The sequence below is a fragment of the Pongo abelii genome, chromosome 11, assembly GCF_028885655.2.
Source record: "Pongo abelii isolate AG06213 chromosome 11, NHGRI_mPonAbe1-v2.0_pri, whole genome shotgun sequence".
Classification (NCBI taxonomy): domain Eukaryota; kingdom Metazoa; phylum Chordata; class Mammalia; order Primates; family Hominidae; genus Pongo; species Pongo abelii.
Window position 1 is genome coordinate 51,502,397 of NC_071996.2, and position 12,904 is coordinate 51,515,300.

The 12,904-nt window shown below is 40.4% G+C and overlaps 1 protein-coding gene across 4 annotated transcripts in view; it reads left to right on the plus strand.

The window, feature by feature from the left end:
- Nucleotides 1-21: 21 nt before the first annotated feature.
- Nucleotides 22-12,904, plus strand: part of LYPD6B (LY6/PLAUR domain containing 6B) — a 100,134-nt gene continuing 87,251 nt past the window's right edge. For 2 of the 4 annotated variants that reach the window (XM_063712798.1, XM_054549365.2), the window contains exons 1-3: nt 22-138; nt 976-1,036; nt 12,685-12,755. The gene's annotated coding sequence lies outside the window, so the exon portion shown is untranslated. Of the gene's footprint in view, nt 139-975; nt 1,037-2,627; nt 2,748-12,684; nt 12,756-12,904 lie in introns of all 4 variants that reach the window. The other 2 variants (XM_054549366.2, XM_063712799.1) reach the window with 2 other exon arrangements.

The window sequence follows — 12,904 nt, forward strand, 5'->3', positions numbered from 1 at the left end:
ATTTCCACCTCATTCTATTGGCTGCATAAGAGACTAGCCAGGCTTCATTGTGTGTGCTGGTGCTGGGGCGGCTACATAGCTGTGACTACCAGGGGGTGCAGTCTCTGGGGACCACCGCTGCCGAGGCTGGGTACCGTGGTAACCAAAGAGCACTTTTTATTTGAGATGTTTTCTTGGGTTTGATATATACTTTTAAACTGAGAATACAGGAATGCCAACCGATAAATACTGGATTTTTACAAAGCACCATTAACTTTACATTCTGTTAAGCAGAAAGAAAATGGATGAGTTTTTGCAGACTGTTTGCTCAAGTAAGGCCCTCAGGGCAGAGGACACTTGAGATTGCCTTGATGCAGTTCCTTCTGGTACACTTTTTGGGGCTAATATTATTCTTGATTTTCTGCATCCTCCATCTGTCTCTGAATCCAAATATTTTGAAGAAAACAAATCAGAGGGAGGCAAGAAAATGTTCAAGACAGAGTAGAAATAGCTGCTAATAACAGCAATAACTACTTTATTTCTTGAGTGCTTGCTGTATGCCAGATATGTCTCAGACCTTTTGCATAAGTGATATGTTATTTAGCTCTTCCACTGACCCCATTTTAACTATGACAAAACTGATTCTCAGAGTAATTTATTCAAGATCATGTAGTGAATGGTTGGGCTGAGATTTGAACCCAGGTCTGTCTGTTTCTAAAGGCTGTGGTTAATCTACTGCCTCTCACTGTATCCCATTGATATAAACACACAAACACAGTGTTTGGGCATCAGAAAGTTGAAAAGCGGTAGAGTTGTGTATTACCTGGAAGGATCTGTCAAAGGTAAGAAATGCAGGAAAATGTAATCCCAGATACGAAAATACTCTGAAACTGAAAAGTGCTTTATAAATGTAAGGTGGAAGTGTTATTAATATTATTCAGCTCAGAGAAGTAAGAAAATGAATCATGTATAATTCCTCTATTTCTTTTCATTCAGATTATCGCGGAACACCTGCCCATTAATCTTGACCCTGTTAAAACAATAACTGCCTGTCCAGGTAATACATTGGAGTTAATGTGTAATTAAAGAAAATTATTATCACTTGGCTATGAAATGGGAATAGCAATATTTCAAGTTAATATGTATTTTAGACCAATAAATGTTTTAGTTTAAAAAAAACTCTGCTAAAATGTACAATTTAGAAAGATATCAAACCATCAGTTTAAAATTAAAGCGTAAGAAGCTTTATGTCTGTAAATGTGTTTTGTTGTAATGTCAATATGATATCATATTTGTCTTCCACACGAAGACATTGTCTTTCTGACAACCACTGTTTAAAGAAAATAGACCTTGGGAATGGGGAAAATACATTTCTCTTGGATTTTCCTGTCTTTTGACGTGTACCTTTGTGGCGTGAACACATTAACGATGAACTCAGTTGACGGTCTTGAGGGTGAGGGATGATATGTAGCCTTCATTACATTGCCTTGGCTCCGGGCCCGTAGGCACTAGCAGCAAGAGCTTTGATTTCATTTTAAAAGGAGTTAGAAGAATGTGAAGAAGGTCATGGCCATCAATCTGTTATCACTCTGCTAGATAGGATCTCTTTAAGGAGGAGCATGAAACATATTCTAAAAGCTCCAGTGAAGGCCCCCAAATGGCGATGTTCATCCTACTGCTTCTTAATGAAAGTGTGCAATCTCTGAAACAGAGCTCACAAGCACTGAACAACAACAAATTGTCTAAGGAAATGCTTTCATTTTAAATTATCCCAGCTAGAGCCAGCATATATAGACAGTAGGTATAGTGAGGCATGTGGATGAAAGCAAAAAAAAAAAAAAATTTTGCAGTCCTGTTAGCTTTATTAAATGTACATTATTGTGAGTGGGTCAGTAGCCATCCTACTGCAGAGAAAAGGAATGGAGGCTGAAGTTAAATGTTCTGCTTAAGGCTGCTTATTGATTGGAAGGCAGGGTATAGTCTTGGGGAGCCCTGAGCTCCTAGAATGCACCTCTGCTGTCACAAGCTATAGCCATGTGGTCTCTGAATAGTATGTCCTTTGTTTTATTTATTTTGTTTCATTTTTAAGGATATTTTAGAAAAGAAATTTACAGTACTTAGAATTTTGAGTTCTCCAACATAGGATTTAGTTTTGTGAAATATCATCTAACTTTTAGGGACATGCACGTATATATATATATATATATATATATATATATATTTTTTTTTTTTTTTTTTTGAGACGGAGTCTTGCTGTCTTCCAGGCTGGAGTGCAGTGGCGTGATCTCGGCTCACTGCAAGCTTCACCTCCTGGGTTCACACCATTCTCCTGCCTCAGCCTCCCGAGTAGCTGGGACTATAGGCACCCGCCATCACGCCTGACTAATTTTTTGTATTTTTAGTAGAGACAGGGTTTCACCGTGTTAGCCAGGATGGTCTCTGTCTCCTGACCTCATGATCCACCCGCCTCAGCCTCCCAAAGTGCTAGGATTACAGGCTTGAGCCACGGCACCTGGCTGCATATATATTTTTACATAATTAAAATTCTGATGCACATCCAAATATCTGTTCTACTTATTATTATTAACATAAACTTTTTTGCTACTATGCTACAAAGTCTTTTTTTTTTTTTTTTTTTTTTGAGACAGGGTCTTGCTTTGTCACCCAGGATGGAGTGGGCAGTGGCGTGATCTCGGCTCATTGCAACCTCTACCTCTCAAGATCTGGTGATCCACCTGCCTCAGCTTCCCAAGTAACTGGGACTACAGGTGTGTGCCACCACACCCGGCTAATTTTTGTATTTTTAATAGAGACAGGGTTTCACCATGTTGGCCAGGCTGGTCTCAAATTCCTAACCTCAAGTGATCCACCTGCTTTAGCCTCCCAAAATGCTGTGATTACAGGTATGAGCCACCCCGCCTGGCAAAGTCTTAATGATATTTCAAGGTGGCATCATAGTTCATTAAGTTGATATGTCATAATTTAATAATTCCAATCCTGTTGGACATATAGGTTGTTTCTAAAATTTCCTCTGCTGTAGATGACATGATACTAGTTTTCTTGAAGATAGCTTTTTTATTTCCTAAGGTATCGTTTTCTGAACCTAAATTTTTTCAAGAGTGGATTTAGAGGGTCCAGTTCACTTTTGTTTTTTATGCAATTTATCTTCATGAGTTTGCTTCCCGGAGAGATGGTGAGTGCTTTTTCTACTTTTTTATGTGGTTAATTTTCAAAACTCTAATCTGCATTTAGGAGTTCACATAGAGCTGATTTGACTGACCAAATCTGATGATTGTAGCAGTCCCAGCAGAACACAGAATTCACCCCATTGGTTCAAATGAAGAGGATGTCATGAAGGGCTATACTCACAGAAGTGTGGGCAGGGTTAAAGAGCAAACAGGGGACTCCAACAGTGGAAAGTCATGTCCAGCTCTGGGCTGAAGGGATGAGAGAGGGACATAGTGTTTCATCAGGGCTCATAGCCAGCCCTGGGCTGAAGGGTTGGTAGGAGGAAGTAATGTTCCATGAGCACTTAGAGCTGCAGCCATAGAGAAGCAGGAGCTGCCGGGGCCGGGGCTGTGGAAGGACACAGCTTTCACCAGAGATGCTACAGTGAAGCACCCAAGGATTGGAGGGAACACCTCAACCTCCCGTTCCTCTCTCCCTCCAGTCTCATGCTAGTGCCTCCCACTGACAGAACCCAACCAAAAGTCACCTGGCACAGGACCCTGGGTGGTGCTACCTTCAGAAGTCACCCTCCTGGAACACAGAGCAGGGCCAATAATGGATCTAGTGCTGGTGGAGGTGAAGGAGCGAGTGGAAAAACCCCAAACAAGAAAGAAACAGACCAAAACAAACTATCACCATAATTGTGAAAGTTTGTTTCAGTAGCAGCAATGGGGACCCATTTAGTGGAATCTCAAGCGTGGTTCATATTTCACACCCCTCTGGACTGCAGTCTTCCAGAAAGGCCTTAAATATTGCATCCATTTTACCGTGAAAACTGGGTCATAGTGGGAGAGCTGGGGGCTCCTGAAAGAGCACTCAGCACTGCCGAGATCGTGTCACAAGTCTGTGGGCGCTGTGCTTGCTCTGTGGCCATCTTTCTAGTCATCTTGTGTTAGCTCTGATTTTATTCTTTATAATAGCTGTTTCAGTTCTGCTCCAGCTGCTAACCCCACCCCTCCAGGTTTTGATGGAGGCATGTTTCTCATTTCTTTTTTTCTTTTAAATTATTATTATTATTTTCTTTTTCTTTTTTTTAATTATACTTTAAGTTCTAGGGTACATGTGCACAATGTGCAGGTTTGTTACATATGTATACATGTGCCATGTTGGTGTGCTGCACCCATTAACTCATCATTTACATTAGTTATTCCTCCTAATGCTATCCCTCCCCCATGCCCCCACCCCATGACAGGCCCCGGTGTGTGATGTCCCCCACCCTCTGTCCAAGTGTTCTCATTGTTCAATTCCCACCTATGAGTGAGAGCATGTTTCTCATTTCAGTACATACTCAGGGCAGCTTGTCTGTGTAACCACATGGTCACCAGACAGCGTTCCACAGGGCAGTTTCTCACTTTGGGGGCTGAGGGCCTCTGAACATTTATGGACTTTGGGGATTTGTGAGTCTTCTATACAGATTTTCACATGTCGCTTTTATTTGGATGGCAATAAAAATTTAAGATAGGCATATTCTGGATCATTTGGATGACTACCTTATAACTGAGTACTGTGACATGGTTTCAGTGTCTGCACCTACATAAGGTTTGTGTTCAAATAAGTGTCAAGCAGGACCACTTTCAACGTGGAGCGTTCTTAAGAAAAAATCACAGTAGATTTAATTTGATCCCAAAGCACTGTTTACATTCAAAGAGCAAATGCCCACACAACAGGCTGATGAAGAAAGGTTTCACAGTAGTTCCAGAAGGGAAGGTGGCAGGAGAATTCAGTCATCACATGGAACAGGAGTAAATGCTTGCTGAGCTCCAGAGAATCCATGCCACAGTGATCGATACCATACAGCTCCTCATTTGGGCAGCAGTGTGGTTTCAGCAGAACATCATCCAGCATGTTAAATTAATGCTTTTAACTTTACTTGAATGCTATTGGCTTTATGGTTTTGGTTGTATTTATTTATGCATGTTCTGTGGTGTTGGTAGATGAAGGGGTAGTATGTCTAAGGATTTTGGGCCTGGTTTTATGTTGGTTGTTTTCTAAGTAACACCCTAATAATGATAATTAGAGTTAACATTATGGGAATTCAAGGGAAGATCTTTAAAAAAAGATCTGTACATAACTAAAGTCGGACAATTACTATGTGGAGGAAAGGGCACCAAACTGGTAATCTTGGCCTTTGTGTCCTTTTCGTGAGAAAAGGAAAGAAAAGAGAAGGGAGGGAGGAAGAAAAGAACAATTTAAAAATGCTGTACACGCCTGTGATCCCAGCACTTCGGGAGGCCGAGGCAGGCAGATCACGAGGTCAAGAGATCGAGACCATCCTGGCCAACATGGTGAAACCCTGTCTCTACTGAAAATACAAAAACTAACTGGGCGTGGTGGCACGCACCCCCAGCTACTCACTCAGGAGGCTGAGGCAGGAGAATCGCTTGAACCCAGGAGGCAGAGGTTGCAGTGAGCTGAGATCGCGCCACTGCGCTCCAGCCTGGCTGACAGAGAGAGACTTCGTCTCTAAATAAATACATAAATAATAATTTAAAAATGCTGTAAAAGACCACAGTTCTTCACCGCAAGAATTCATGAAGTTTTGGATGATTTAGTAGCACATATTTAGGAAATGTAATACTCACCTGATGTTATCCAAGAAGGCCCCACGGGCTCCTTTGCTGTATGCTTTTCTAGTTAAGCCCCACTCCTATGGAATCCAAGGACCATTCTTCCTATTTTTACCATAACCAAACAGCATACTGAACTCTTATAAATATTTACTCACTAATTTTCTGAAGTACTAATTCCCTTTGTTGAAAATATTAAAGAATGTCTTGTCCTTTTAATTCCTCACTGCACTAACCCCTCCAAGAATATGGCTTATAAATACAACACTTCTTGGGGGATGCCAATATATAGTCCTTTTTGGGGCTGAGACCAACTACCTTGTAATTATCAATGACAGTTTTTCCACTGGACAGAGAACATTGTCTCCTCTTTGCATATAGCAGATAATTGTTATCAATGCTCAGGGCAATTATGTGCATGTGGAAAACCCACGTAAAGGTGTGTTTAGTGGTAAGTGCATGGTCTGTTTTTTTGGCAGGGGTTCTGAAACCCATGGTGTTAAGTGGGCATCACATGATACAACGAACAGGTGTGCATGCTGGAGTAGCTCAGCATTCTCAACTAGGGTTGTCCTTAGCAACCCACGAGAGTAGCATCACTTCTAACAGTTCTGAAGTTGCATTAGCCGGGCAACTATTAGCCATTATTGCCACTGCTCACTAATTCCTCTAATGGAGTTCATCAGAAATAGAGCCCATGAAAATATTAGATAGTTCATAAATAATTTGGAACTGGCACTTAAATGTGTTATGCATTTTTTTTCCCCGGCCAACCGACCTTTCTACTTGCTTGCTTTAGGATTACGTAAAAAGGAGCCTGAATTCTACAAGTTAGGTTCCAGTTGCAGTGTTGCTCATCCCCAACTCTTTTCCCACCTCCCCCTCCCTGTACCAACCCCACTGTCCAAGTTATCAGGGAATGTGATGAAGAAATGGCCACAAGAAGCTTCTGTAGGTCATTTTCCTGGAGCCCAACATTCAGGTAAACCCAGGCTCAGCAACCAGGTTACAAAGAAGCCTTTGAAGGATGGTCTTTCTGTGATTTATTATTTTCTAAGAAGAAAGTTGGTGTGGATCAATGTGGTCAGACTGCATCTAGCAGAAAAATGCCAGGAGGAAATTGGGTTCTCCCAGTCAAACAGAAACTTTTCATGTTGCCTCATTTCCGCCATCCCAAACCTCTGGATTGGTAAAACCCAGGAACTCAAACACCTCTTACCTCCCAGTCAGTGCTGTAACTTCACGAATCACTAATCTCCAAGCCTGTTTGCCAAAGTCAAACAACGCCTGGCCCCGACAAAGCCCTTCACAAACAAAGCCACACCTGGCCTGCAAGTTAGGGTAAGCAGATTACTCTCTAGACACAGCTGAAAGTTTAAGCTGCCAAAACACTCTTTCCTCTTCCTGGAGGGTTTTTCTTTGCTCTAAGTCCCTCTTCCACCCAGGGAAGCCACCCTGCCTCCAGGGGCCATGGAATTTCTCCGGAGAATTTAATTCTGTCAGGAAACAAGTCAACCTCTCCCCCATCACAAATGTGGGGGACAGGCTTGGCTGGAGTGGATTAGGTTAGGAGGGAAAGTGGTGAGGAAGTCCTGGCTTGAGGTCTTGGCGGATTAGGTCTATGATACCACTTTCCCCCACTGTGAATAAAGTTGGTATCCTAACCCCATTTCCAAAGAACTCAGGCATCTTGGAGTACTTTAACTCCAATCACTCTCTCTTGAATTATATGCTATTGTTGCCCGATATTTTAGTTCTGACTCCTTTTACCACCACAATGTAAATATTTTTTGTTTTACAGAGACAGTTTAAAAATACTCATTTAAGATTACCTACCTATATACCAACTTTTCTGCTCCTTGACATTCCTTACCTCCTCCTTCCTAAAGTAAGGTCTTTAGAAATTCTTTTGAAGTTTTGTTGATAGTAAACTCTCTCTGTTTTTGTGTATAAGAAAATATATTTCTTTCTCATTCTTAAAAAATTTCTTCATTGGGTGTTCTAGTTAAGACTTATTTTCCCCTACCACTTTGAAGATAACTGCTGTCAGTTTATAGGTAAATAAGTACAACTGACCCTTGAACTTGAGAAGAGATGCTTAAACTCTTCATAATTAAACAAATGCAAGTGAAAATGAAAAGAAGATAACTACTATCTTCTGACTTCAGTTGTGGCTGCTGAGAAATTAGCTGTCAGTCTAATTGCTGACCTCTTTTCTAGCTGCCTTCATAATATTGTGGTTGCTTTTGGTATTCTGTGGTATCATTTCAATGTCTCTAGATGTGGAATATAGTTGACTCTTGGACAAGGGTGGGCTTAGGGGTGCTGACCCCTCTGCATGGTTGAAAATCCATGTATGATTTCTGACTCCCCCAAAACTTAACTACTTAATAGCCTACTGTTGGTCAGAAGCCTTACCAATAAACAGTCAATGCATACTTATTTTGTATGTTATATGTATTATATGTTGTATTCTTACAATAAAGCAAGCCAGGGAAAAGAAAATGCTATTATGAAAATCATAAGGAGAGAAAATATATTTACCATTGATTAAGTGAAAAGTACGGATAAAGGTCCTCATCCTTGTCATCTTTACATTGAGTCAGCTGAGGAGGAAAAGAAAGAGGAGGGGTCGGTCTTGCATCTCAAGGGTGGGAGAGGCAGAAGAAAATCCATGTATAAGTGCATCCACACAGTTCAAACCTGTGTCGTTCAAGGGTCAACCGTACTTTTGATTTCTTCTGCTTGGGATATAGGGTGCTTCTGCATCTTTGGATTGGTGTCTTTCACCAGTCCTAGAAAAACCCTGGCCATTGTGTCGCAAAATTAGCTCTCCTCCATTCTCTATTCTCTCCTTCTAGGACGTCCATTAGACTTGTGTTCAACCTTCTTCTTCTGTGCTTCATGCCTCTTAATAGCCTTTTATTAATTTCCATCTCTTTATCTTTATCTCTGTACTGCATTCTGGTCATTTTTTTTTTCATAAGCTTTGTCAGGTCAGTAATTCTCTATTCAGCTATATAAATCTGTGGTTTAATCCGTCCACTGAGTTTTCAGTTTTAATGATTTTATACTGTTGTTGTTTTGTAATTCTCTTTGGCTGATTTGCAAATCTTTCTGGTCATTTTCTTAAAGTCTCTTTTTGTTTGTTCATTTTAATATTTCATATTTTATTATATGAAATATTTTATATATAGTAATGTTCTATGTCTGAGAATACTAGATATTTGGTAATTGAGGGTATAATTCTATTGTTTAACATTTATGCCAACTCTCATTTACATTGTTTTGTTTTCTTATGTTTTGAGAAATTATTTGTGTGAGCTTATATTTGATAAAATTTAACAATATCGACGGCTCAAACTGAGAACTTTCCTCCAGAGAAGATTTAAATTTCTTGTGTCCTGGAACTTGGGATCAGAACTAACCTGGGACTGCATTAGTAACCTTTAAGGATCTTGACTTATTGCCCAAGTCTCGGGTTCAGCTGCCCCACCATGTGAGGGTCCCAGCGCTCAGTCTCTGGTTCCAGAGGACTTAGCAGCACCTGCTCCCAGGGCTACCCTGACTTGTGTGTGTGCTTGCCACTTACTATTTTGATTTTATATTTCCTTCCTTTCCTCCCCTCTTCCTTGTATGTATGTATACATGTGTGTATCTATGTACTTTCTTGGGACATTTTCTTTAATTTTTTGGTGGTCATAAATGCATTATATGATTGTTATATTTACCCAGGATCCTGTTATATTGTAGCAGGAAGACCTTGCAGAATATGTGTTAGGAGCAGAAAAATGGATCTCTTATAGAATACCCCCAGTTCCTTGTCTCCTTTCAGTTACAGCTAACTTGGGCCTAAGTGTCAAATGAGACCTGGAACTACTCTACTCTTGGTTTATGGGGTATAATGGTACCCTAATACCCAGCACAGTTTCACATTCTACCTACTAATCTTTTTTGTTGGACTGATCACCTTGAGGTTATTGGCCAGAGATGTGTCTTCAAAATATAGTACTGCATAGGTAAATGGTGATTTTTTTTAAAAAGAAATAAATTAGACCCCATATTTGGTTATTCAACTCCTTTAAAAGATGTTTTCAGCTAACATATATCATTTACATGATTTCTTAAAAGAAAAAACATAACCTATTGCTTCTAAAATCTTTTTGTTTTTTCTTCTTGAAAATGATGTTGCCATCATTTGCTTCTTGAAAATCAAGCTTGAGTCTAATATTTCTTTTTGTACCTAGTCACATATATCATGTAACAAACTTTACTGGAATTGGATTGCATTTTCTAGATGGTTTGACAGAGACCTGGATATGGCATTTAGGGATGTTCCATCAAATAGCATTTTAAATCTCCTGACAGGTCAGTCTTTAATTAGTAGAGCAGGTTATTTGGTTCAAATTATAGATCCAAATCATGGACTTTAGGGATACTTTCTGAAAACTGCTTCCTTGTCCTAGTTCTAATCATTGGCACTGCATTTTTTCCACATTATTGTTGAGCAGTTACTGTAATTAGATGAGAGAGTCTCACAAGGATGGAAGTTGGAGATAGAACTGGGTTTTATTTGGTGTTAATCAAGACAGTCTTTAGTGTTTTTGTCTCACCTGGATAGAGACTATTGAAAGAAATGTGTAAGACACTAAGCATTTCCTAATGAATGGTGGTAAGAGGGTCTTTGAATGTGAACATTTCCTAAATTTTATCTCTCAAAAAATAACCTTACAAAACAAGTCAAAATTTCTTAGGGAAATTACAGAGCCTTTGTATCAACAAAATAGCAACAGGTTGCATTGTAGAATGTTATGCATCTGTTCATTGCTCAGATGTGTAAGGAATACCAGTAAAGAACATATCACCTACTTTTTCTTTACTTTGGAGAGACTGCTCTATTTTTTATCTTGCCTAGTGTTCTGATCCCCTGGGTTGTAACCATAAGAAAATCTGATGAGAATTATGTAGGCCATCTGCGCTAACTTCACAAATGAGAGAAAAGGAGACTACCTGGGGAACCTCATCTCTTTTCTGATGAAAAATGATGAGTAATCTGTGATTGCTTGAAATACAGTGTTGAATGGGTGAATAACAAAGGGCGTGTGAGATTTGTGGGGTTGATTGCATGCTTCCTAAAACTCAGCATATATGGCACATCCTTTAAACAGAAAAAGGTCCTCTGCTGGTTATCTGCCAGGGACATGCAAGGGAAGAATGACCAAAATCCATATGTTTAGGACAGTTCTTGAGAAAGTCATCTCCTATAGACTTTTAAGATGCTAATAAGAAAACAAATAAATTTAAGAGCTATAGCGGGTGAAGTTACTTACGGTATAAATGATTTCGACAAGCTTGGGAATTTACAAAATATAGGAAGCAGGGTGTTTCTTGAGAGTGTGGCCTAAAACACTTCGGACAAATGCCAGGCCTGGGCTACCCTCTGAATATGTGTCCCAACCCATACTTTAGGGAACCCCTCCTCAAACTCTCTATCTGAAAATCTCATCTTTGGGATGGATGCAGTGAACTCCTTCCTGCTGAAGTATAAATGACTAATAAGCTTTGTGGATTTCCTCCTCCTGGTGTATAACTGGAGATAATCTTTAAGTCAACGGAATGCAGCCTCAGTTGTGTACTAGCCAAGTGTATCTCCTTGGAGGAAGTGGTGAGGAGTTCTAAGTGCTAATTAGAGTTATAATGCTTTTCCTGTGGTGTATGCAGCATCCTCAGCTGCTGGTGCTATGGTAAGGTAGGTGAGACTTATGGTGGACTTTATGCAGACTTCTTGACGGAGCTTTGTAGGCAGAGTAGAGAGCCTGTGTAACTCATCTTTGTATTGTTCATTTCTAATTCAATGCCTGGTGCAAGATAGAAACTCTGTAAGTATTGGCTGTTGAATGGAGGTCAGCTTGGGACATGCCAACAAGGCGTGGTGTCTGGGAAGGAAGAAGGAGGAGGTATATACACAGGTGCCTGGACTTCTGCTTCCACTTCATCCCAGGTCCTCACCTTTGGTCCAGGAGCCTGGGTACTGCAGGCTTTGTGCTCCAATTAAGTGGGTACGCCCCCGTCTTTCCTGTAGGCCCCTAAGAGGCCAACTTGACCAGAACTCCGAATGGCAGCTTTTCTCCCTCCAACTCTTAAGTCTGTGATTTTCTGAGCCTTGGATTCATCAGGACACAGAGGGAAGATTTGTTCCCCCATGAGGCTGTTGCTGAGGACAGTTTGTGCCAATCTACTGATCTGTCCCCCAGCCTTTGCTCTCAAAATGGCAAATTTCCAGATGTATGACATTTTTATTATTCTAGGGGAAAAAACTCTTTAAATGCCTTTTGAAGGGGAGGAGAAGAGAAGTCGCTAGTTTAATTTGGACAGAGTGGTTTGGCTTGGGTCCTATAGCCATATCATAATGAGTCTTTATTTAGGCACACATCCATGGAGTAATTAATCCAGGAGGGGCAAAAGCTAGTTATTTATCTTAGGTACCTGACAAATTCTGTTTTATACCTGGAGGTAAAGTTGAAGATGCATGTTCACAACCAAAAACTTCTGCATCTAAAAGAGGGTATTAGGCCTTGTCCCACTAACTTACAACAGAGCTGGATTAAGTGATTTTCTGTGACTGGGGAAAGGAGTATTGACTGCATTCTCCTTCCTAATTCCTGCAGACACTAAAAATGTGTATCCACTCCATCTATGTCCTGCCAAATCTTTCTACCCAAGGACAAGAGGCCGCTGTACAAAATCTGGTCTTTCTTGTACCTGGTTTGTGGTTAGGAAAGGTTATTGAGCCTAAGGACCTCTTTATGATGTGTCCCCAGCCTAAAACCCCCTACTTACTTAAAATCCCTTTATCCCAAATGTCTACAATATCAGTCATAATGATACCTGTTCATGTTCATTTGTTTAGATATGCCACACTTCTGCCTGCTGTTGGCAACCCTCCTGGACTAGGCTGCTCTTGTTAATCACATGGATGTTGTGAGTATTATATTCACAAGTGGATGCAGAGAAGATATTTTTATTTAACTATAAATCCTCACCACATGAGCTACTCATGCTTAGCAAAAATATATTAAACATTTGTGATCTGGAGTTTCATTAATCTCAGGGATTATGCTGCTTGTTCA